Consider the following 26559-nt stretch of genomic DNA (forward strand, 5'->3'; position numbering starts at 1 on the left):
TTGACTATATAACACAATAGTTTAAATGGTGCAAGTCGCTCTTCATGAGCATTCCTGGGGGAGAAAATCAAAATCCCTCTATCTCTAGTTTGCCATCACATTGGAGTATTGTGTTTGGGGAGGTGAGCTGACTACAAAGGAATTAAGGGCCACCATGCTTCTCAGATCTCCTTGTAATGTGAGATTCATTATTGGCCTCCTTGTCATTGTGCAACATACAGGGAAGACTTCGTGTTGATGTATACAAATAGCAATGTGTGAGAAAGGGATTTGCGTGAGAAACCCTTTGTAGGTTCTATATGCTTCCTGACTTCTGCAGTATAAAATCTCTTTGCCTGAAACCTGTCTTATCTTATCATGAGCACATTTTTATCTGTAGCCTGCACAGAAGCTGGCTAATCATGGTGTGTAAAAATGACATCATAAAGCATCTCTTAGTGCCATATAATTATGCATTTCCTGAAATATTCAAGAACCAAAATAGCATAAGGCAGATTGCTTCCATAAAATCTGCATTTCTGACTTGTAAAAAAAGCTCAATAACTTCAATCTTAAAAAACGGTCAACAACTTTGGTCGGCCCTCATGCATGTTCACTTCATCAAATCTGGCCCTCTTTGAAAAAAGTTTGGACACCCCTGCCCTAGATTAAAATTGAAGGTCCCCTTTATTTTAACCCAGGTCAGGACCATGATGTGTGAGTCTCTGAGGAGGGAAGGGAAGTCCTTTGCCTCCCATTGTGGTCTCAATACAAATTAAACTGTCATTCACCTATGTTCTGGGAAAAACTACTCCTAAGTTAACATGGTTATTATGAGCAATCCATTAGGAGTAGATTCAATAGGATTACAGTGGTACCTCAGATTAAGAACTTAATTCGTTCTGGAGGTCCATTCTTAACCTGAAACTGTTCTTAACCTGAGGTACCACTTTAGCTAATGAGGCCTCCCGCTGCTGCTGCACCGCCGGAGCACGATTTCTGTTCTCATCCTGAAGCAAAGTTCTTAACCTGAGGTACTATTTCTGGGTTAGCAGAGTCTGTAACCTGAAGCATCTGTAACCTGAAGTGTCTGTAACCCGAGGTACCACTGTAAAGTGATCTAACAATTAACCAATAAACTAAATTCTAAAAGTGAGATCCATTCTTGGCCTCCTTGTCCTTGTGCAACATAAAGGGTGGCGCTGTGGTATAAACCACTGAGCCTTTTGGGCTTGCCGGTCAGAAGGTCGGTAGTTTGAATCCCCCCGTAACGGGGTGAGCTCTCGTTGCTCTATCCCAGCTCCTGCCAACCTAGCAGTTTGAAAGCATGCCAGTGCAAGTAGATAGATAGGTACTGTTGTGGCAGGAGGGTAAACAGTGTTTCCGTGCGCTCTGGTTTCTATCACAGTGTTCCATTGCACCAGAAGCAGTTTAGTCATGCTGGCCACATGACCCGGAAAGCTGTCTGGAGACAAACGTCGGCTCCCTCAGCATGAAAGCAAGATGAGAGCTGCACCTCATAGTCACCTTTGATTGGACTTAACTGTCCAGGGGTCCTTTACCTTTTTACCTTAAGTAAAGGTAAAGGGACCCCTGACCATTAGGTCCAGTCGTGACTGACTCTGGGGTTGCGGTGCTCATCTTCCGGGTCATGTGGCCAGCATGACTAAGCCGCTTCTGGCGAACCAGAGCAGCGCATGGAAACGCCGTTTACCTTCCTGCCGGAGTGGTACCTATTTATCTTTGACGTGCTTTCGAACTGCTAGGTTGACAGGAGCAGGGACCGAGCAACGGGAGCTCACTCCGTTGCGGGGATTCGAACCACCGACCTTCTGATCGGCAAGTCCCAGGCTCTGTGGTTTAACCTACAGCACCACCCACGTCCCACCCTTTTTTACCTTACCTTTTTACCTTACCTTGCACCAAATTCTTCACCAGTTTCCAAACTTTCTTCAGAAGCTGCCCTATGTATAACGCATTGCAGTAATTTCTGAGGGTATTTGTTCAGACTCTCTCCTAAGGTGTATGGCAAGCTACACCACATGGTCTTCTACACAACAATCAAAAGGGCAAAAGCTATTCCCTCTTTAGAATCCAGCCTCCCTAATGACACGCCTGTAGCTATTCTCCTGATTCACCTGAGATTTATTTGTAACATATACATTTGACCTTTGTGCTAAGACATGGCAGTCCAGCTATAGCCTTCATAAAACTTTCCTTATGTTATAAAGAAGGGGTAGGGAACCAGATTTTGGGCTGGATCCAAAAGTCTCCCTCTGCAATTACAGCAAACTGTAAATGGAACTCATTGACAAGCGACAGTGAGCCCCACTGACTGTACCAGGGAGTTCCCAATGAGCTCCACTTGCGATTGAGCAATTAAGGGCTCACTTTAAACTCTAAATTGCTCTTTTGTCCACATTTGATGTCACATATGACCTCAGATGTGTGGGCAGGTGGCCATGGGTTGGGGAACACAGCCCAGGAAAACCAAAACGGTACCTTGTTCGGGGCCTGATTAGGCCTATGGGCTAGATTAAGTTTCCCACCCCTGTCGTAATGCAAGTAGAAACACAAGCGAAACTTCCAAATCTGTATTTCTTCCTTTGGATCTTTAAACTTCCTGGCTTGTTTTTTTCCAGTTCTCCTCCCAAACCCTTCTCTTTTCCTCCCCACTCCCTCCTTCTCTCTCTAATTTCGGTTCCTCATTCCTGCATGGATAAAGCTCCCCCTTCCTGCACCAGCTCAGACAAGCATATGGCATTCGAGTGAACACAAGGGGATTTATCTGGGCTAAAAATATAACATGAGGCCACTTGGTGGCTGAAACTTTGACAATGCTGAGGTTGCGTAGGGAAAAAAAATGCAGTAGTTTCTCTCTTGAGGAGCATCTTAATCCCGCAAATACTCATTTGACATTCACTTGACGAACTCTTAGGGTTTAACTCCATTAATCCATTTGGGGAAACAGACAAACAAAAACAAAAACACAAAGTAGCAACAAACATTTCCAAGAAAAAAAGTAGGGCTGCCAACTTTTCACCTAGCCTGTATCTGTATCCTTTACATGTGCTTCGACAGGCAGCACTTAGTAGGCGACTGCATGTCTCTCCATGCCATGAAATAGGCCATATTCAAGCTGCTGTTAAGGCACAGTTACAGGAAGCAGTTAAAAAGTTGGCAACCGTAAACCTTGTTTGCCAAACCACTAGAACTGCAACAACAACACACACACAAACCAGAAAACTTACTGCTTCTGTGTCTATAAAAGCAATGCAGAAGGTAGAAATGTAACAGGTGAAGCTTTTCTTGGCATTGATTTAAATACGTCAGGAACAGCAACAACTTTTAAAGAGAGTGGCGCTTGGGGGGAATTGTCATCGCGCCACTCCTTGGTGTGTGGAGTACCTCAGGGTGCAATACTCTCCCCGATGCTTTTCAACATCTTTATGTGCCCCCTCGCCCAGCTTGTCCAGAGTTTTGGGCTGGGTTGCCATCAGTATGCTGATGACACCCAACTCTATCTGTTGATGGATGGCCATCCTGACTTGGCCCCAGACACAATGACCAGATGTTTGGAAGCTGTGGCTGGATGGTTACGTGGGAGCCGGTTGAAGCTAAATCCTTCGAAGACAGAGGTCCTGTGGCTGGGATGGGACGATATGGGATTGGGGGGGCAACTCCCATCTCTTGTGGGGGAGCAATTAGTGCCAGCACCGTCTGTTAAGAGTTTGGGTGTAATTTTCAACACCTTCCTTTCCATGGAGGCACAGATTGCAGCTATAACAAAGGTGGCATTTTCCCATCTCCACCAAGCTAAGCAGTTGGCCCCTTATCTCTCTCGCCCTGACCTAGCCACTGTGATCCACGTGACGGTCACCTCCAGACTGGATTATTGTAACTCACTCCACGTGGGGCGGCCCTTGAGACTGACCCAGAAACTCCAGCGGGTGTAGAATGCTGCAGCGAGAATCCTTACAGGGTCCTCGCTGCGAAATCACATTCACCCGGTGCTATACCAGCTGCACTGGCTCTCGGTGGAGTACAGGATCAGGTTTAAGGTGCTGGTTTTAACCTTTAAAGCCCTATACGGCCTAGGACCCTCGTACTTACGGGACCGCCTCTCCTGGTATGTCCCACAGAGAAACTTATGGTCTTCAAATAAAAACATCTTGAAGGTCCCAGGCCACAGAGAGGTTAGGCTGGCCTCAACTAGAGCCAGGGCTTTTTCGGCTGTGGCTCCGATCTGGTGGAACACTCTGTCACAAGAAACTAGGGCCCTGCAGGACTTGACATCTTTCCGCAGGGCCTGCAAGACAGAGCTGTTCCACCGGGCCTTTGGCCAGGGCACAGCCTGACTCCCTCCTTTGGCAATCTTCGCGGAGCTCTGGCCCAGTGGTGGGCATTGGTTTGATTTGAGTTAATTTTATAATGAATGATTTTAGAGTGTTGTGTTGTGTTGTACTGTTGTACTGTTTTATTGTTGTTAGCCACCCTGAGCCCGGCTTCGGCTGGGGAGGGTGGGATATAAATAAAATTTATTATTATTATTATTATTATTATTATTATTATTATTATTATTATATCTCTGCTTTTTCTTTCATTGGATCAAAGCCAGTGAACCTGAACTGAAACTGGTTGTTCTCATTGTGAAAGTAAACTGATAAATATTTATATATCCCTTTCCTCAAGTGTTCAGCATGCAACCCTAAGAACTAGAAAGCAACCTCCAATGGTCTGAATAGCCCATGCTTAGGACTGGGCTGCAGGTCTCCGGCTGCTGTGGTGTCTGGGCAGGGGTACACTGGTGCCGTCCTGCCACCAGTGCTACACTTGCCAGGGCAGGGTGGTGTGAGACAGTAGTGTGTACTGTGGGAGGCCACTATGGCCAACCCAGAGCTCCCACAATCTCACCACTCTCTGCCCTACTCCATCCCCATCTCAGCAAATGCACCACCACCACTGCCAGGAGAGCACATCTGTTGGTCCAAGAGCATATTTTGGCCCTTGGTCTCAAAGACCACTTCAGATCACACAAGCTGCCATCTGGAGCTCTCCAAGGTTCAGTTCGATGGCCTCAGGGCAATAAATTCATCCTAAATTATTGTCCAGTCAAGAGCAATCAATCTGGTAATATTAAGTGCCTGGAAATAGGCCTTCTGCTATCATGGCAAGAGATAAAACAGTTATATTGTATGCCCATATAGGGAACACTGTGGTCCAGGTCAGGCTAACCCCATTTCCTCTTTCTCATGTTTTTTTTGTTCCCAGATCTAGAAATAAGTATCTCTGTAAGGTAAGGGTAAAGGGACCCTTGACCATTAGGTCCAGTCGTGACTGACTCTGGGGTTGCGGCGCTCATCTCGCTTTATTGGCTGAGGGAGCCGGCGTACAGCTTCCGGGTCATGTGGCCAGCATGACTAAGCCACTTCTGGTGAACCGGAGCAGTGTATGGAAACACTGTTTACCTTTCCACCGGAGCAGTACCTATTTATCTACTTGCACTTTGACGTGCTTTCAAACTGCTAGGTTGGCAGGAGCAGGGACCGAGCAACAGGAGCTCACCATGTTGCGGGGATTCGAACCGTCGACCTTCTGATCGGCAAGTCCTAGGCTCTGTGGTTTAACCCACAGCGCCACCCGCGTCCCAAGTATCTCTCTTCATAGCTTTAAAATAACCACTTCAGTCTTTTCTTCGCTCAGGGATGAATACCTGTCTTGAGGGAAATAAACACAGCTCTGCCCTTCTCCTGGGAGTGGGAGCCAGAAGAAAGGAGCTAAATGTAGGGTTGCCATTTTTCAAAACTGGCTCAAGGCTGGCCCTGCCATTAGGCAGAATGAGGCAGAAGCTGGGAGGTGGGGCGCAGTGTCAAGGCGGGGAGGATGGGTGCCATCTTGTCTTTTGCCTCAGGCGGGGGGAAAAAGTCTTAGCCCAGCCTTGTCTATTAGCATAGCAGCTTGACAACACAGAAATTTAATATGTGAAGCTTTCCCCATGATTTCTTGACAGGTCAAAACAAGCTTCATTTTTTGTGGTGTCTCAGGCTGCTAACAAAAACAAGGTAGGAGGGTTAAGGGGTGAAGCTTAGTTTTATGACATAATATACAATGTTGAAAGGGGCTTGCCATGTTGCAGAGGGGAGAAAGGATGTTCGCTGCATTTTAGATAGAAAAGAGCTGTATTTAGGCATTCCATACAGACATACACACAATTACAGTGCTGTGAGGGGGAAGAGCAAGCCCATGCTTCTTGGACTTGTCTCCTGTGTAGACACAATATATTCAGAGCACCTTGCTTTCACCTCAATAATCCTGGGGACTGGGGTTTACCCCTCACAGAGATGCAACTCCCAATACTTTTAACAAGCTACACTTCCCAAGATTCTTGTGGGGTGGGGTGTTCTTTAAGTGTGCCTTAAATGTATGGTGTGTCCTCAGTTTTACGAACCTTTTATGTGCTGAAGAGGAACTTCTGCAGTAGGGAGACTTCTAAATAGCACAGGGAGTCTCCATGTAATCCCAGCGCATTTTTATAGTGAGAATCTGTTTGCAGTTCAAATGTTGTCTGGTCTTTGAGTGTACAGTGGTACCTTGGATTAAGTACTTAATTTGTTCCGGAGGTCTGTTCTTAACCTGAAACTGTTCTTAACCTGAAGCACCACTTTAGCTAATGGGGTCTCCTGCTGCTGCCGCGCCACCAGAGCACAATTTCTGTTCTCATCCTGAAGCAAAGTTCTTAACCCGAGGTACTATTTCTGGGTTAGCGGAGTCTGTAACCTGAAGCATATGTAACCTGAAGCGTATGTAACCCAAGGTACCACTGTAATAAAGATTGATTGATTGATTGATTGATTGATTGCAGTCTGAGTGCTGAGAAAGTACAATTTCCTTATGCTAAGACAAATGCTTGAAATGAATTCTAGGTAAATGCATCTATTGCCCCAACAAGACAATTGCTTGCAAATGCCATATTAAAAGAGAAAGAGCAAAAGTGTTCTGTAATATGGGAGATACCAGGAGAGAGAAAAGGAATCAGGTGGACATCACCTCCAAACATACCTCTGGACTGAGCTACCCCCCTCTTCTCCCTTTCTCCTGTGCCCCGACCTGGCAAAGCCATTCTACCACCAACTGCCCTGTGAGAAGGATCCTAATGACTTTTTATATTGCTATAATGTTATGGCTTGTGAAACATTTACAAAAATGCTTCCCTTCTCCTCCTCACAGCCGCACAAGAGGAGGAGGTGGGAAACGAGAGTGGGTAAGTCGCAGGGGGAGTTTAGTCTCATTCCCATCATGAATGATAAGCCACAGTATATCATGATGTGGCTAAAACACCTCTAACTAGGCTATGGAAGGACCCTGAGGTGCTGGCTAATTAGAATCTGAACTACATGGTTATAGATGCTTGTTTTATTTTTTTTTATACTTTTAAAATGTGTTATTCTTTTCTATATTTTATTGTCAAGTAAATTTGTTTCACCTCAGGGCAGCAGAAACAAACCCCACTTTATTCTGGGTAGTCATGATGGTGCTGTAATGTAAGCATGTTGTTAATAATAATAATAATAATAATAACAATAACAATAACAATAACAATAACAATAATAATAATAATAATAATAATAATAATAATAATAATTTATTGTTTCTACCCTGCCCATCTGGGTGGGTTTCCCCAGCCACTCTGGGCAGCTTGCAACAGAATATTAGAAACATGATAAAACATTGAACATTAAAAACTTCCCTAAACAGGGCTGCCTTCAGATGTCTTCTAAAAGTCAGATAGTTGTTTATTTCCTTGACATCTGATGAGAGGGCATTCCACAGGGCAGGCACCACTACCGAGAAGGCCCTCTGCCTGGCTCCCCATAACTTGGCTTCTCACAGCGAGAGAACCGCCAGAAGGCTCTTGGCGCTGTACCTCAGTGTCCGGGCTGAATGATGGGGGTGGAGACGCTCCTTCAGGTGTACTGGGCCGAGGCTGTTTAGGGCTTTAAAGATCAGCACCAACACTTTGAATTGTGCTCAAAAATGTACTGGAACACATGCTTCAGAGATTGTTGACTGTGTGAGGGACACCAGCTATGCTAGCTTCCCAGCAGGTGGGTCCCTGTAGCTTACGGGAGGGGGGGGAAGAGTCTAGAGCTTCTGGTACATTTGCTGGGCAAACTGATAATAATGGACTTGAGGATATACTCCTCGATCTCAGCTGTCACACCTGGTGATGCTGGGAAGACTCTTTCAAAAGCCACCATCTCTGCTAGAATGTAGGGTGTTAGGCCTGATGTTGGCTTATTACAGGTACAGCACCTCCTGCAAGTTTCCTGTTTCTGAGGACTCTGGAGTTTCATATCAAGCTACCCTTTTAACATCAAGTGATAGAGATAATTAATTATATTTACAGGAGAACAATTGAACACTATTTCCTCTTATCTCCTAGAAACAATCAGTTACACTTCTGCTTTAAACTGAAAAGCCAAACAAGTATTGTGTGTTGTGTGGATATCTTTTCCCTTCGGCTACTGTGATAACTTCCTTGTATTAATGATTCTTAATGATGAAAAATTACTGACACTTTCTGACCACCTCGGTTGGAATAAACAATATATCAAAATTGTTTTCCCAAGGCCAGAAAGTGAATTCCTGGGAACTTGTCAACGGCTGCTTCTTCCTTCCTCAGCCTTCTATTTTTAGATTGTAACCTCCACCCCAATATTTCTAATCTCACTGCCTCCTTTATTCCTCACCTGACTTCTACCTCCTCTGCTTCTTCACAATGGCTGTGTATCAAAATCATGAAGAATATTCTTCTGCATACTGCCAGGCTCCCCCTGGTACCTATAGCTAATGCTACCTTGGTTGTAGCAACTTCAGAGGTAAAAAATAATAATATTTCCATGTCAGCTTGTGACTTTCTTTTTTTTAAAAAAGTTCTCAGGAAAATTCTACAGCATTTTTGTGGAAATTTCTGCTACTATACACATTTTTATACACAGTTTCACATAATGTACACCTTTTTACAAGGCTATTTCCCTAAATATAATGCATTTTAATATTATTTTCACTTATATATGCATTTATATGCACACTTAAATATATACAATTTGTGCGCCTTACTTGGCTGGAGAGCTCCATTGCAAAATCCAGGTAAGTGGGAATTCTGAAGGATGGCTATGTTTTGGTTCACACATTTTCCTTAAGTTTTCCTTAAAATGTGAATTGAGTTGCACTTCTCACCTGTCCTTAGGCAGTTGATTCTGTCAGAAACATAAGCCTGGCTCATGGATGGGAAATATAGTCCAGCTGTTGTTGGACTGTAACTTCCACCCTTCTTAACTGTTGCCTATGCAGGCTGGGGGAATCCATCAACATCCAGAGAGTTTCCCCACCTCTGCTCGAAGTGGAACTTCAAAGGACTATTTGTACATAAGGCTGCCTCTGAAGACAGTTTGGAAGCTTCAGCTGGTGCAGAATTCGGTGGCTCAGGACTGCAATACCCCAAGGACCATCTCTCTCCATATGAACCATCCCGGACCCTGAGATCATCCTTTGAGGCCCTTCTTTGCAGGCCTACTCCATGAGGTCTGGAGGGTGGCAACACGAGAATGGGCTTTTTCTGCAGTGGCACCCCAGGGAGGTTCGCCTGGTGCCTTCATTATATATTTTAAGGTGCCAGGCGAAAGTGTTCCTCTTCAACCAGGCCTTTGGCTGATTAATAGTCTATGGGAAGAGGTTGTGCTGAATGATCTGTCTATGAGGAGAGCAGGCAGAAAACCCTTCAGTAAGACCATGATGATTGAGAGCAAATGGCGTGAAGAAAGCAGCCTAGGATAATGTGAAAATTTGGATAGAGGCTGTTGCAAAAATGAGCACCCACCTTCATATATTTACATGCATGTTGAAGGTAAGCAGGGCTCCTCTTGTTTTGACCCTGAGAGCATACCCTCTTGAGTCTCCTGTGCAGAAATTAATTAGAGTACTTGCTTCTCCCCACTCTCCTAATCTTTTACTTGTTTAATTCAAAAGCTGACTTGCTGCTGTGTCGCATGCATTAAATTAAAATTCAGAAGCTCCTAGGAAGAGAAATAACGTTGGGGCAGCCATTTCTTTTTTTCTGTGTAGTGTCCCTTGGAAAGGAAATGGAAGGGACATTGTTTCTCTTCCTATTGGGTTTTTTTTTTTTTTTGACGTTTCAATTGGCAGCAAGCAACAGCAAACCCGAGCCAGCGGTGGCAGTTCAGTTCAGCTGTCTGCTTGCCTTTGCTGAATTTAAAAGAAAAAAGACACCTTCTCTCCCCCCTGTCTGGCCCCAACTGAGTCCTTGTGCTCAGCTGCCCCACAGTCACAACTGTTGGCAGATTCAGGGTTGGGTGCGAAAGGCACAGGCCACCTTCCAATGAAAACCCTGACATTTGCATGAAGAAAAACATGTCTTTAGAGTGACTAAAACGAAGAATGGGAACGGCTATTGGAATGCCCTGGTTCCTTCCAAATGGCTATAGGAATGCCGTGAATTTCTGAATGATGATTAGAATGCGTTACACCAAGGGTGATTGATGGCTTATGCTTTTTGTGTGTGCCTAAGGGCCATCTCCAAAAGTCAAAATTTAAAAGCCTTACCCTTCCAAATGGCCTGAAAAGAACTATGGTGGACTGGTCTCAAATTAGAGGAAAACAATTAGAGGAAAAATGGAGGGTTCCTCCCAATGTTCTTTTTATTGCACATTTATAATGATTTTTTTTTGGCTCACGATACTATCAGAGGAGTCACCCACAATCCTGCTTTTAGTACTGTTTGCACCTGCAAGGATTTTGGGGCTGCCACACTGTTTCATTTCCAATCAGTGCATATCCTGTAACATCCTGCTAACCCTGTAAATTTCTATACCAAAAATGTTCTCGTTTGTTTTTGTTCCGTTTTTGTTGTGCCACAACCTCTCCAGACAGCAATAATGTGGTGGCATTGGGCAAACATTGTGGCACGAACTAAAGCAGAATAAATCCACCACAAATTCACTGTCATTGTGGCAAAAACTTGTTGCAGATTCCCTAGCAATAAAACACCAGCCTGGGGGGTCCTGGGTGGCTTGCCTATCACCATCTATTGCAGAATGTTTTAATAAGCATTATAAAAGCATGACTTGTCATTGGACACATATTTGGCCCATCAACATTATGGTGCCATAAAGTGATCACTATACAAGGCAGAGAGGTTTTCTCCATAAGGAGCAGAAGTTTGAGTGGACACTCTGCAAGATTTTTCAAAATGACAGTTCTTATTCCTTAACACCTCTCACTTCGGCCACACATAAGGACCAAAACAGACTAAGAAGAAACTGCATATTTAAAAGATGTAAGTTGCCTTTATTTTGATGCTTAAGTGAGCTCATTAGAAGAGATGGCCTCGAGTGATCTGTGTATGTGCATCACATCAAAAATTGATTACCTCCATCTCTTTTTCATAGCTCAATGCAGAGGATGTAGCATTAATTGCCACTTTTGAGGAGGTCTTCTCTTTGTTTTCTTTCCATCTCTTTCATCTCATCCTTTTTTAAACCTGGAAGTAAGAAAGGAAGTGCTCTCCCCTGAACATCCCATCTTCAAAGCCCAACTTGTGGGAGTTCAAGAGCTGGTACAATGAGTCTCATTGTCCTTTGCTGATGTGGAGAAGCCATCAAGAAGACACAAAGGCAGGCTGGAGACACTGTCCGGTCCATCATGAAACCATAGAACAGGTCAACAAAAGCAACCCCCCAAAAGTCCAAACATTGGGAGTGGAGGGGTCCCTGCTGGACACTGAATGTGATGTATTGTCTAGGAGTGGCCAGCTATGTCAAAGGGATCAAACAAACCTGATTCTAAAGAGGGGAGTGTGGGGAGGGGGAGGCATATACACATAACATACGCACAAAAAAGCTGCTTATCTCCTTTTCCTATCTCATGGGCTTTGCTACCTGCTAGCATTCGCTTCCCAGCAAGCCAATCAGACTCCTAGTTCAGCCCTCTGCTTGACTGAAGTCACTTATATATATGACTCACTGGGCTCTGCTGAGCACAGAGCTCTTTCCTTGAGAGAAGCTTTCTGCCTCCTGTCACTTTCTGCAGCTCACTCACCTCCCAGAATCAGTCCCTTTCTCCTCTCCTTCAGAGCGAAGGTAAGCCTTATTCCCAACACAATTGTGCTCTTTGTTCAAGGTGGGCATAGGGAGGGGAGGTGAAGAGGGAGATTTTGCACTCCTGAGCTTACAAATACCACTGGGTGTGAACTTAAATATTATGAGACCTTATTTATTTATTTATTTTAAAAAACACACACAACCGTTTCCTTCTTTTTACAATGCAAATTTACCCAGGAATTGCTCAGCAATGATTTAGGAAGGAAAATATGGCAAGATGCATGTGTGTGAAAGTTCAGTCTTATAGAAGCAAAGTCCTTTCTAGCCAGTGAGCGCCCTGAAAATTTGCCTGATGGTAGAGGGGTGTATTCCTAAATTGTGATCAGTCAGCTCCGCTCAACAAAAAGCCCTGGGTTTTTATACCTAAGCATTTCAAATAACAGGTCCTTGCTTCCAAATTCTTTTACAGCTTGAGCACTGAAGAGGAGGAGAGGTCAGGAGAAAACCCCCAGAGAGGGAACAATTTGTATATCCATACACATATTATTGAGGAAGAGGGATCCTTTCTTCATCTGAGGGTGACCGTTTGAGACTTGGAAGTTCCAAGGTCAAAGCTTTTACCTGCCGCAGATAAGCAGATATGTAGGTTTTGAGTGTGACTTTGGGCAGGCTTTTAAATGAACCCGTGCTTCTGCTTTTCCCCACATAAAAGAAAAAGAGATATTGTAGCTCTGCACTTTCTTAGGTTTGGAGGAAAGGGGAGTTGTCAGAAACTTGGATGTTGTGCTAGCAGGTGCCAGACTGCAAGGGCAGAGGAGAGATTATCAGCTGGTCAGGACCCTTGGTGTCTCATTTGTTCATTGCTCTGATCCAACAATTTAGATCCACAACTGGACCACCTTTCTGTTTGCACAAAGAGTGTTGTAATAAATGTGTGTATGCATGCAAGTGGTGGAGAAAGTCTAGTTTCTCTTGTTGTCTACACACACAAACAAACAATAGGCACCAATAAATTTACAGTGCTGTTTCTGGGAAGGGGGATTCTCAGCTGCAACAACTTTCTGCTGAGTTTGTGCTTCTCTAGACCGGGGACACTGGGTTGTATCCCTTGCAATATCAACCTATAGGTCGCTGTAATCTACTTCTAATTACCAAGGGCTTGTGCACTGATGGTGTTTCATCTTGCGGCTGCTGTTCCAGGAGGCAATTTCTGCCATTTATCTCTAGGTAGTGGCAAGCCTGTTCCTAAGAAGTAGGTAGAAGCAATTTCCTACTCAAGTGGAGAGTAATTGTAGCCTCTCTCTACTGTAATTGCAGCGGCAGCTTACTACTTTCCTGGGTTTAATGAAGAGCAAAGAGCTCAAAAGGAGTAGAGAGGAACTACAAGTGATTTGGGCTTTGCCACCCCACATTTCTGGGTCTTATCTAAAGGAGCAAGGTGTGTATTCTCTTAATATAGGGAGAGAATGTGTCTTTCTCCCTACCTTCAGATGAGACACAGAACCCAAAGGGAGGAATTCCAACCCATATGCTAATGCTTTACATCCAAAGAAGTCCTAAGACTCAAGCAAGATGTGATAGGTAGCAGAGACATGTGAATACATCCCTGCTTCTAGAAACTCTTATAAACAGTAGTTGCAAATTAAATTTGGGACTGCAGCACAGGAATGGAGGACCATTTCCCCAAGGAAACCCCTCTTCAATTACTTTTCTTCTCCTGGCACAAACTACCATATATATGCACATGCCAGAAGAACACAGTGTTTGCACAAGCTGTGAGATGTGCGCAACAAGCACTACCTGATTAGCATGTTTGTTTAAAAGTGATATAGGAGCTGAATGAATGACCTGGACAAGAGGGTAGTGGTGGCATAAAGCAGTAATGCAGCCATGTTTTGCGGTGTGGTCAACTGAGATCAAAGCATGCAGTGATACCATCAGTATGTACACAGAGGAATCAAAAGCAACTATACCTCAAACCACTCAATCACATTTTGCATTTTTCACTAATTTGGCCTGTGTAGGTCACATTCAGTTTCCATCGCTGCTAGAATGAAACGCATATAATATCAATGGGTTATGCTAACTATGGGACAGCAGTCTAGTCTCTCTATTTCTGAATAGGAAAATGAAATATGTGAATACGCTGTGATGCCTAAACTATCTCAAGATATAAATGCGATAAACAACACAAGCTTTTGCAATAAGTTTGTTTGAATTTGGTTTTAATTTACCGAACACTGGAAAAGTAAAGCATCTTCAGATAAGGCACATGTCATAATTTGCTGTGATCATTAGGCTGCTGTATTTAATTTTATTTAAAGTGTTACAGTTTATGATTGCCATACAGATACTTATATGCATTTAAATTATAAAGATTGTTAAATTTTTTAGCAAAATAACTTGAAGGGGGTGGGAAATGTATGTTCGGGGCTGAAATTATATAGTGTTAACCGACTTGAGCAAAACATGGGGAGTTTCAGATTGTCTACATTGTCATTGAGTTTCGGATGGAGACAATTTCATTATAAGATGTTTGGTTGTTGATAGGAAGCAGGGAATGTGAGGAGATGCTGCTGTGATAGCGATGCCCCTGGGCAGGATTGAAGAACCTTTTCAGCCTGAGGGCCACATTCCCTCACAGGAAAGCTTCTAGGGGCCACAAGGCAGTAGTGCGTGTGGCCACAATCAAACATGGGCAGAGCAACAGGTGGGAAACCTACCTGTGCATAACAGGCTATGTTCCATCTCTGCAAAAGTCAGAGGCTTTTGCCCCCACGCCTCTATATCCAGACAAGCAAGAGGTTTTATCCCAGTTCAAGGACACTTTCCAGCCAGGCAAAAGTACTGGAGAGATGGGAGATGTCCGGGGAGTGTGGCTTAAGGGGAGTCTCAAGGGGCAGCTACAGAGACCTGGAAGGTTGCATTCAGCCCCTGGGACTGAAGTTCCCCACTTCTGCCCTTGGGTTACGTCTATCTAAGCGATGAAACAGTCTCATGAGCGGACAGAGTAGATGACCTGAACATGTTTGTTGTTCTCTAATGCTTCGTACTCCAGCAGCGAGGGAGGGAGGGGGAGAGCAGGAAGGAGAGGGTGCATTAGAGCTCCCAGCAGGCAGTCTGCATAAGAGTGTTCTCAGGTGCAAAAGGAATGCCTCAGTCTGCAAACTTTCTAATTCCCTAAGAAGTTTCATTGGCCGTGTGCTTTTTTTCAAAGGGCAATAGCAGTCGGAATGTCAGGGAAACATTTGGCAAGCAAGTGATAACTAGTTCAAGGAAATGTTATCAACCAGTCCTCTTTCTTTTCAGCCCGCAGTTCTAAATATTCACTAGGAAGGAAGTCTCTGGATTTATTTCCAAATACATTCAGGATCCCTTGGACTGAAAACATTATTTTGTTTGTCACTCGTCCTCCAAAATTCTGAGACAGCATTTAGGGAGATTAGGGTTTCCCCCTGCTTTTTTGTCTGCTTCTGTCAAACGTGTACCTTATTATGACTGTATGTGATTTGACGTCTGGATTTGACCTCCCCCATACCCTGAGCTTATCTATGGTGGTGGTGGCAGTGCTCTGATCTGTGGCAGGTGGCTGCAAATCAGCGGCCATTTTAATCAGCCACAATGACCTGACATGGCATTCTCTGGAGCATTGTGGGAAATTTAAAGTGGAAGCTTGGTAATACTGGTGCTGAGGCTGACACAGAGTTGGCATCAGTGTTGGTGGGCCCTGCTGGGTGTTGGCACCAGAACAACTGATGCCAGGCCTGACTAAGGCAGCTATTTATAGCTGAATGAACTTATAGCCAAAGTATGCATAACAATGACAAAGGCTTTGGTTGCTATTTTAAAAGGAAGCTGCCTTGAACAGAGTCAGGTCAGTGGTCCACCTAGTTATCCACCAACTGGCAGCTGCCCTCCAGAGCTTTCCCACCCCAACCCCAAAACACCAGGGATTAAACCTGGACCTTCTGAACACAAAGCAAGTGTCCCATCACTGATCTACAGCCCTTGCCTAGGAAGTAATGGGCATTTTTGTTATTCTGAAGCATCAAAAAAGTAAGCACAAGCCACTGCTTCCCTGGCATGTAATCCGCAACATGCAAAAATAATGAATTCAGCCTTACTGAATATCTTCTTTCCATGGAACCTCTTTGTTTCTCTGTGTTGAAATCTAAACTGGCACCCCAGGTAAAACCATGAAAAGGCTTTGTCCATAAGGAAGCAGAGGTGGCAAACATTTCGAAAGATCCACTGCACCTAAGCCCCGATTCACCTGAAGTTAGTTGTATGACTAAGTTCCATTGAAAACAACTAGAGACCTGTAATCAGTTATTTGGCTAGTAAATTGCAGTACCTATGTGCACGCCCCTTCCCTGTTGACACCCAATCAGAGCGCACTGGGAGGGTTTCTCTGTCTCGTCTCCTTTCTGTTACCTGTTTCCTACTCTCTTGAGTACCTCCTGTGCCCTTTCTTTATGATGCATGCACTGTTGTTGACAGGGTTTCTGTGCCACAAGAATGACAAAGTTAGGATGGAACTTGAACTCACATCATGACTAACGTTTGCAATGGTTTCATTGCGACTTTTGCTAGATTGGGATGATGTGATGTAAACTATTGATTCAGGTCTGAGAATAGTTCAGCACTGAGTGCTTATTTTAAAAAGAAAAGAAAAAGAGGATCAGCATCATATGAAAAAGGAAACACGGCAGTTACATCTGTAGTGTTAATTTAAAGCACTCTTATACCACTTTGATGTCATGGCTGCACCCACCCCCCAGTCCTGGGAATTGAAGTTTGTTATGGATGCTTCAAATCATAATTCTGTGAGAGGAGAATGATAGTTCCCAGGATTCTTTGGGGGAAGTGGTATAAATGTGCTTTAATGGGATGGTGTGAATATGGCCGGTGTTTCAAAGGTGAACAAAAATAAGGATTTAATGGTCCAAAGTGTTTGGAATATATTCTTCCTCAGCAGCAAGCAAGTGCACAATACTGTCGCATCAATAACAGCCATTCGTTTTGTCACAAAGTCTCTTAACTCTTCCCTTCAACCCAGTATTGGTGCTTTCTTTCCTTTTCCCTTTTGTTCCTGGTTTGGGACCTTCATTAGACATAATCTATTTTACTCATTTAAAAAAAACAACCACTTCAGTCTCCTGTTTTTTAAATTACAGTTATCTGGACATAGTCCAGAAAATTGGGAATTGCTTATGAGACGGTGCCCACACAAAATTAGAAATTAATTGCAAGCTTCAGTTGGTCACAAAGCATGACAGAGGGCACAGTGTGGCGTATCTAAGTGTTCCTGAGGAAGAATATCTTTAAAACACGCTTTGCTTTTCTGTGCACCTTGAGACTTCCGTCTTTCTTTTTGCGCGAGTGGATGTGCTTAACTCAAAAGTGAAGGGAATACTTGGCGTTCCCTTTATTCGAAGGGCTTCTAGCTCTGATATTGATCACTGGGCAGACTGTGTGGCGCAGTGGTTAGAGTGATAAACGTGAATGGGGCCCAGGTTCAAATCTCTGCTTGGCCATGAAGCTCAGTGTGTGACTTTGGGCCAGTTGCTATCGCTCAGGCTGGCAATAAAATGCAGGGGAGATCTCATCTGAGCTCCTTGGAGGGAAAGTGGGATATTGTCAAATAAAATGAATAAAGTTCCGGGTTCAACGCCCGCCTTCTTCTTTCAAAGCAGGGATGAGGAGCATGGGGCCCTACAGATTGCTGTTGGATTGCAATTCTCACAGTCTCTGATCACATTGGCCATTCTGGGTGGGGCTGGTGGGAGCTGGAGGCCAGCAAGAAGAGTTTGGATTTGATATCCCGCTTTATCACTACCTGAAGGAGTCTCAAAGCGGCTAACAATCTCTTTTCCCTTCCTCCCCCACAACAAACACTCTGTGAGGTGAGTGAGGCTGAGAGACTTCAGAGAAGTGTGACTGGCCCAAGGTCACCCAGCAGCTGCAGGTGGAGGAGCGGGGAAGCGAGCCCGGTTCACCACATTACGAATCTACCGCTCTTAACCACTACACCACGCTGGCTCTCTGGATAGCAACATCTGGATAGGCTCTCCATTCCTGATCCAGAGGATCTCAGCCCAAGAGGGCTGTGGAAAAGCCCTGCTAGTTTCTTCTGCCAGTCAGCATAGATAATACTGGGATAGATAAGCCAAAGGAATGACTTGATATAAAGCAGATATGCTCTCTAGATTCCACATCATTCTTTTGTGTGTGTGTGTTCTAGTTTATTTATTAGATTTTTATACCGGCCTTCACCAAAAATGGTCATGGGACAATTTACAAACAAACAAACAAAGAGTACAAGCATAACACAGAATAACCAAAATCTTTAAAATAATTATCATAGATTACATAAATACCATAAAACACCATAAATGTGAGTTAACCCATCAGGCACTTAAAATTCAGCAGAAAAGATGGTTTTTTAACCCTGTATCTGGAAGAATACAAAGCTGGGATGAGTCTCTCCAGATAAGAGTTAGGAATAAAGGCATCCACTGATCCAATAATTTGGAAAGTCCCAAGAATTTTTACTTTAGCACAGGTAAATTTTCTACACAAAGAATGAAATCTCAGGTTGTATGAAGAAGTTCATAGTCTTGGACTCCAGAAGGTGGGAAGGAATAAGCGTCTCTATTTTAACTCAATTGCTTCAGGCTCTTTGCTTGCAGTAGCTGCCAGGTGCCTAGAGTCCTCATTCTGATTGCCAAGTGCGTAGTTAGTTTGGTTTGAAACTTATGTGAAGTGGTACATTAAACATTGGCACAGGCTCAGCAGCAGTGAAGAGTGCAGGGCCTGTGAATGGCTGCTGGCTACTTCTTTCACTTTAAAGGACCACCTGCCTATGAAAATCATCTAGAAATGCTCCCAAATATTTAATTTAAGCAAAAGAAAACATTGACATTCAGCTAGAGAGTCAAGAGGGTTGGTGAAAAACAGGGAGCTTTATTTTGCTATATTACTTTGGGAGGGGAATTTAAGAGCATTTTAAAAGGCATGCAGAGGATAGAGAAAGGAAAATTAAAATGGGAAAACACACCTTTATCATTTTTTTCCTAACTCTCTCAGAGAGAGAGGGAGAATTACTTTGTTGCTTGCTGTTTTTTTATACCATTTTAAATTTTCGTTTTCATTTCATTGCTATTGTTGTTTTATCTGCGTATTTTCTAACCATATCTGTGTATACCCCAAAAAGTAATGTTATTGGCCCATAAGAAAAAAAAATCCATATACCTTTATGAGGTCAACAAAAATGTCACAAAATATCCATCATATTCTCCAGAACTGAGTGTAAGCAACACAAGGAAGGGTGAAAAAAGGTTGGCTGGTGATATTCATGCAAGGCATTTGTGTCTCTAGCTGGTTAGAGTCTTAAGATGGGAGTGTGAGAGGAAGCAGGGACATTTCTCAAAGGTTCCTTCAGGTGCTCTGCAGGTCTCAGGTTGCACCCAGGCCCCTTGGGGAGGAGAAACCCATAATGGCAGATTCCCCATAACTGGAAATGCACAAAGCAGCTGTTATTCAGGTCCGACTCCATTTTTAGGTGAAACACACAAGTTTCTTGGTAGGTGAAGAACAGAAATAAAAAGAAATCAGGCAGTATTTATATTAACAACGGTAGAGCTTAAATTGAGGTGGTTGTGCTAGATTGTTTTTAAAAGAGTAAATAGAAGCCAAATGGCTTACCAAGCAGTTGGAGGGAATGTCCCCTCAGAGAATAAAGTCCCAGATTCAGGTAACAGAAGATCCTCTTCCTCTAGGCCAGGCTTCCTCAACCTCAGCCCTCCAGATGTTTTGAGACTACAATTCCCATCATTCCTGACCACTGGTCCTGCTAGCTAGGAATCATGGAAGTTGTAGGCCAAAAACATCTGGAGGGTTGAGGTTGAGGAAGCCTGCTCTAGGCTAAGATCCTGCTGCTGTATCCAGCTAAATGTGGTATTTTCCAAGTCAAACAAAAAGTAAAGGTAGCCATTTTGGCCCACAAGAAAAACACTACCACCCAGTCAACCTAAACATATCACAACCTGAAATCTGTGTGCCATCAATTAGCACCTCATTTAAACACCTACTCCTTCCTCCCACACCTTGCACTCTGGTACAAAAGGCATGGGCTTGTCAAAAGAGGCCATGACATTTCAAGCTCCTTAACTACCTCATATTGTACAGAGCCTGGCACAATGCTTCCTGATCCTGACTGAGACCTCTAGATGGCACTAGAAAGCAGCAGCATGGGGCAGAGCATGTTAAGAACGTCCCTGAAGAATCCTGGCCGTTCTCTCAAATGACCAACCAGGTATCTATGTGAAGTCTGCAAGCAGGACCTAAGCATACACACACACACACACCCCGTGCACTTGTGATTCCCAGCAACTAGTAGTCAGGGGTTTATGGTCTCCGGCTCTGGAGCTAGTACACGTTTAGGACTGGCACTTCTCCAGGAACTGAGTAGGATTGCCCAGATCAGGTTACATTGCTTGATGCCTCCATCTTGCCGAATTCCGCCATTGGAAGAGTCATTAATTAAAATAACACCACTTGCTCCAGGGAGATACAAGAGAATTACTTCTTGCACTCAAGAGCATCCAATACCAATTAATTGCTCCTGAACAAAATGGATCCTAATGAGTAGCAGAGGGGCCTCTGGAGTGTGTGCTTATAATTGGAGTGGGGACTGAAATTCCCATTAGTGATTGTTCATTCAGAGCTTGTGATAGCTTAATCCATAGTCCATAAATCAGGGACAAAAAGGCATGGTCTGTTATTACATACATGGAAGCCGGCAAAACCCAACCATTTGAACAACTGTGTGTGACATGACACACTATATTTGTTGTTGTTTAGGCATTTGTATGGTGTTTTTCTTATATGCTCAAAGTACGTGTGCCATGTCAGTCATCTTTACAAGAGGGATGGAGAACTTCACAGGACCAGATCAAAGGCCCATCTCTAGTCCAGCGTCCTCTGTGGCCAACCAAATGCCTCCAAGAAACCCACAAACCTATAGTATTGCCTGCAGCAAATTATCAGAGTTATTTATTTACTAAAAGGGCTCAATCAAAGGAATCAAATAAACATTTGGCTGGTTAAGAATGCCAGGTGTTTGTTATTTTAAAAAATATCCCAGTTCTTGCCTAAAGCATGAGAGAGATGTTCAAGAATCTGCACTTGTTCAGACCCAGGTCCATGAAGTAAAAGTGAAGGGGTGGGAAAGGGTGGCCATGTGTTCTGTTTTGCGGAGTGCAGTCCTCTATCTGAAGGGCTGTCTGGGCCAAGTATATTTTAAAGAATCCTAAGAAGGGGCAGCAGGGGCCTGGAAGTTGCCCATCAACTGCCTGCTCAGCAGAATGTGCGCGCCAAGTTATCCAAACAGGTCAAATTATGGCCTGCCAAAGTTATGATTAGTCAGTACCAGCCAGGAACGTCAATGTGACTTTCATTTCCCCCCCTAAAATGTGGCTCTCGTCTGTACAGGGTGTGGAGGATTCAACAATTATACTAGCAAGGCAGTGGGAAATTTGAGCAGGCATGTACCGTATTTTTCGCCCCATAAGACGCACTTTTTCCCCTCCAAAAATGAAGGGAAAATCTGGGTGCGTCTTATGGGGCGAATGCAGGCTTTCGCTGAAGCTTGAAGAGCGAGAGGGGTCGGTGCGCACCGACCCCTCTCGCTCTCCAGGCTTCAGGAAGATATCCGCAGTCTAGGCAGCCCTGTGGGAGGTCCCACAGGGTTGCCTAGGCTGCGGATAGCAGCCTGCTTCTCGGAGGGTCGGGCGCCCTGAAGGCAGAGCGCCCGACGCTTCGGGAACAATTCCGCCGCCCAGGCAGCCCTGTGGGAGGTCCCACAGGGTTGCCTAGGCTGCGGATAGCAGCCTGCTTATCGGAGCGTCGGGCGCCCTGAAGGCAGGGTGCGCAAGGCTTGGGGCGGCAGCGGACTGCTTGCGCGCACCTAGAAGCTTGGGGCGTGCTGAGGTCAGCGCGCCCCAAGCTTCTGCATGCCGGCAAGCAGTCCGCTGCCGCCCCAAGCCTCCCGCACCCGGCAGGAGGTCCCGCCGGGTGCGCAAGGCTTGGGGCGGCAGCGGACTGCTTGCGCGCACCTAGAAGCTTGGGGCGTGCTGAGGTCAGCGCGCCCCAAGCTTCTGCATGCCGGCAAGCAGTCCGCTGCCGCCCTAAGCCTCCCGCACCCGGCAGGAGGTCCCGCCGGGTGCGGGAGGCTTGGGGCGGCAGCGGACTGCTTGCGCGCACCTAGAAGCTTGGGGAGTGCTGAGGTCAGCGCGCCCCAAGCTTCTGCATGCCGGCAAGCAGTCCGCTGCCGCCCCAAGCCTCCCGCACCCGGCAGGAGGTCCCGCCGGGTGCGCAAGGCTTGGGGCGGCAGCGGACTGCTTGCCGGCATGCAGAAGCTTGGGGCGCGCTGACCTCAGCACGCCCCAAGCTCCTGGTGTAGCGCAGCGCACCTGGGGGGGAAATAAAAATTTTTTCCTTCATTTCCCCCCCTAAAATCTAGGTGCGTCTTATGGGCCGGTGCGTCTTATGGGGCGAAAAATACGGTAGCTTTACCCTGCAGGATGTAGCTGTACAAGACGCTAAAAGCACCCCTGAGTTTCTTGTGTACATGAACATGATTGGAATGAAAAGTAGAGCAGACTGTAGAAGAATGCCATTGAGAAATCAAATGTTCAGTGTAGATCTTAGAGTTGCATAATGGTCCCAGGAAATGCAAATCAGGATTGAATGATCTTGTGTGAAAATGCCCTTTGTCTCAAATGACTTTTAGTGCTGGGGATTGTTAAAGGCTTGTAGATCTGAAATTATGGATTGATTTGCCTCCGAGTTTCAGAGAAAAGCTTGAATACAGCCAGATTGGTCCTGTGAATGTTTACTTACAATGAGTCCCACTCATTGGGGCATTAAATCTGCCTAGGATTGCAGCCATTGTCTCCTGAGGCACAAGATCTAGAATGCAAATACTTCTCCTGCCTCCAAACATGCTTCTTTCAAAATGCTCATGATTCATTTACATCCCACATACGATTATATGGTTCTGCAGTGCTGCATAAGTTTTGCATTCTGGAGGCGTATGACATTAATAGTAATTCACCTGTTCTATTCTCCTGAAGTAAAACACTCTTAACACTCCCCCACTTTTAACACTCCCCCACTTTTAAGTAATAACTGAAAGAGAGGCTCACATTTCACTTCCATTTAGTTAGTATGTATTTTTGAGCATAATCCCAGTTTGAGATCAAGGACCTCCATGTTTAATCAAAGTTTTCTCCAGGAGGAATAGTACCAAGTTTCCTAGAAATCCTACCCTCTTCCTGCTCCTTATTACTAGCAGAGATGAGGGACCATCTTTTACCAGTTATCTCTATACTCTCTCTTAATGCTTTACAAGTTATTCCCTTGTTCTTCTCAGGACTTGGTTTTCCAGAGAGCTCAGCTTTCATGATCTGATCCTAAACTCTATGAAAGTCGAGCTCTAATTGCAGACAATGAGTTGCACATAACAACTAGTTGTCCTAGCTGTGCATTCCCATCTGCAGCAAAGATACATCCAATCAAGTCAGTAGGTCCTGCATGAGCATCTATGAGCCTCACCTGGATATAGAAGGAGTCTGTTATTCAGGGCTGGTTCCAGTTTTGAACAGACCATGGAGTAAAGTGCCCTTGGTGGTCCATTTCCTCCATCCATAGACCAGCAATGGGGAGCAACAGCAGTCCAAGCTCTGTTCAGAGCACTGGATGGCTGAGTCTACCTGCCTACTGTATAGGTTGAGACTATAAGCACAAACCAGGTCTCATTCCCGAACTAAACTATTTGTTTTTACAATACACTGGAAAATGCCAGGGCAGCTAACTTACATTATAAGGGTAATAACTTGTGCAACGTTACTGAAAATTGTCCCTTCTTATTGGGCCAGGATTGTTCCAACTCTGGGGGAATTTTGCAGGCCCAAGTGCTTCTATTGGCACCAGCGATAGGGGCTGATCTTGGGCGAGTTGGGAGGGAAGTGACCAGAAGGGCTGGTGCCTACATCACTCCCCCCCCAAAAAAAAAAAATCCATATGCCTGAAAGTATTGGTGACATAGATCCTGGCTGAGAAGCTGATGGGTTGATGTACTGCCCTACAGTTTATTTACTCAAAGCTCTCTTTCCAGTGTTGGTGAAGCTGTAACAAGAGAGGGAGCCTCATGCATGTGATGAGCCTACAGTGGTACCTTGGGTTACATACACTTCAGGTTACATACGCTTCTGGTTACAGACTCCGCTAACCCAGAAATATTACCTCGGGTTAAGAACTTTGCTTCAGGATGAGAACAGAAATCGTGCTCCAGAAGCAGCAGCAGGCCCCATTAGCTAAAGTGGTGCTTCAGGTTAAGAACAGTTTCAGGTTAAGAAAAGACCTCCGGAACAAATTAAGTACTTAACCGGAGGTACCACTGGGTTTTGGCAAAGCATTCTTGATGATGTTTCTAAAATTATAGTTCAATCATTGAACCCAAACTCTGTCCAGGCCCTACTGTCACTAGATGCCATTCTAACCCCCTCCCCCACCGGACCCTTATATATAAGGACCTAAGTGCCATGTTGTTTACCTCTGTCCATTTAGAGATCACCTTCCTCTGGAAAGACCTCAAAGGTCCATCTCTAATGGGATGGAAAGGGAAAGTCTGGGACCTGGCTCTTTCCAAATATCAGATTTCATTCTCAAACTCACCACAAGATATAACACAACGCAGAAGGTTGTTAGAGGCAGAACTAAGCACAGTCGTTTTGATAAGGTATGGTCCCCACATATCAGCTATGTAAATGGAAGTGACGTTAATGTTAGACCTCTAGCCACTCATGCTTACTTATGGAAAGGCTATGTCGTGGGTAGTTGAAGTTTTGGCACTGTATTCAATGATTCAGTTATTTGACAGTGTCCTTGCTCATTTTTCTTCTTATATGTGACTGGTATAAGAATGTAGCTCTACAGATTTTGTTATGGCCCATTTCTAAGAAATAATTGCATAGTTCTTTGTCACCATGGTGCAAAGGTGAGTGGCCCCTTTTCAGCCACATTCCATTCTGGGCAACCTTCCAAGGCTCGCGTGCATGTGGTGAGAGCCAGAGGCAAGAATGGGCAGAGCAATGAACGTAAATCTTCCCTTTGTACACTAGACTAGTTTGTGCAGTAAGAGGCATTAACACTCAGGGTGTGAAGCAGCGCCAGTAAGGGATGTGGCTGATGAGAGGATCCAGTCTGGGGAGACAGGCCTTGAAGGCCACATTTGGCCCCCAGACCTGAGTTTCCCTGCTTGTGCCACAAAAACCTTTCATTCTAATGTTCAGAGTCTCTGTTGGACTTCTTCAGCTCAAAACCAGAGCCCTTTTCAGATGGTACTATGGAGAAATGGACACACATAGGCAGAGAGGCAGCAACATGGCAAACAACTCTGCCTCCAACCTGTGCACATTCATTTTGAAATCTGAAATGAAAGTGTTCTAGCTGGGGCAGAAGGTCTCAAGAGCTGCTTTTGCCTTCTGTCTCGTGCCTTCTTTTCTAAGGCTCTCAACTCTTGAGTTCTGAAATCAGAAAAGTTTCCACTTGTGTTTGATCTAGGGCAAGGCCATCGATAACGCCATCTCAAAAACTTGACTCTTGCTGATGTTGACATCATTGGCCTGTTTGTTTTAGGTGGAATTTTAATCATGGGACTTCTTTTGTCCTTCTGACTCTTGCCTTCCCTCAACCCTCCTTGCTTTGTTCCTGATTTGTGAGAGTGTCTGCTAGCACTTTCGCTCAGCAGGAAAGATATAAAGAGAAAAGGCTCAACACACCCAAGCCTGTAACAATAAAACCACAGCATGCTGTTCAGAAAGTTGAAATAAATACTGGAATAAGAAACCGGAGTGGGTGCGTGTGTGTCAGATGGAGAGGGGAGAAATACACTTTCAGCAGAGTTCAAATCCTGACCATATCCTTGATCAAGTTTCTGGATCAAGCTTTGAAAATCTGGGAATCTAAGGCTGCAAATTCATGTGCACCAACTTGGGAAGAAGTCACACTGAGTTTAGCCACATTTTCTTTGGTGTAGCAGGGATCAGGCTGTAAAGAAAGGATGGAGAAGCTGCATTCGTCCAAGTGTCAATGCACAGCTGAAATTCCTTACACTAGTGGAACTGTTAAGTTTACCCAATGTACCCTAAGATAATGCATTTCTGTATGTCATTTTCATTAATATATACATTGTTTTGCACATTTTACTCTTGTATGTGGATTTTTGTACACATTACTTGACTGGAGAATTACATTGCTTGTGTATTGTTTCAGGAAGTGCAGCTGAAGTAGATTTAACTTTAAATATGAACTGAATCCAATTTCTCTCCCATCCCTACTAAGGAGAAACTTGCCATGTAATGACATGACATCAGATATCTTATATCACACTATC

The 26559-nt window shown here is 44.6% G+C and overlaps 1 protein-coding gene across 1 annotated transcript in view; it reads left to right on the top strand.

Moving 5' to 3' along the window:
* The first annotated feature begins 12020 nt into the window (after window positions 1-12020).
* Window positions 12021-26559, top strand: part of SLC26A9 (solute carrier family 26 member 9) — a 57308-nt gene continuing 42769 nt past the window's right edge. Inside the window, exon 1 of the mRNA XM_081193432.1 lies at window positions 12021-12137. The gene's annotated coding sequence lies outside the window, so the exon portion shown is untranslated. The remainder of the gene's footprint in view (window positions 12138-26559) is intronic.

Source organism: Podarcis bocagei (genome assembly GCF_964188305.1).
Source record: "Podarcis bocagei genome assembly, chromosome: 5".
NCBI classification, from domain to species: Eukaryota; Metazoa; Chordata; class Lepidosauria; order Squamata; family Lacertidae; genus Podarcis; species Podarcis bocagei.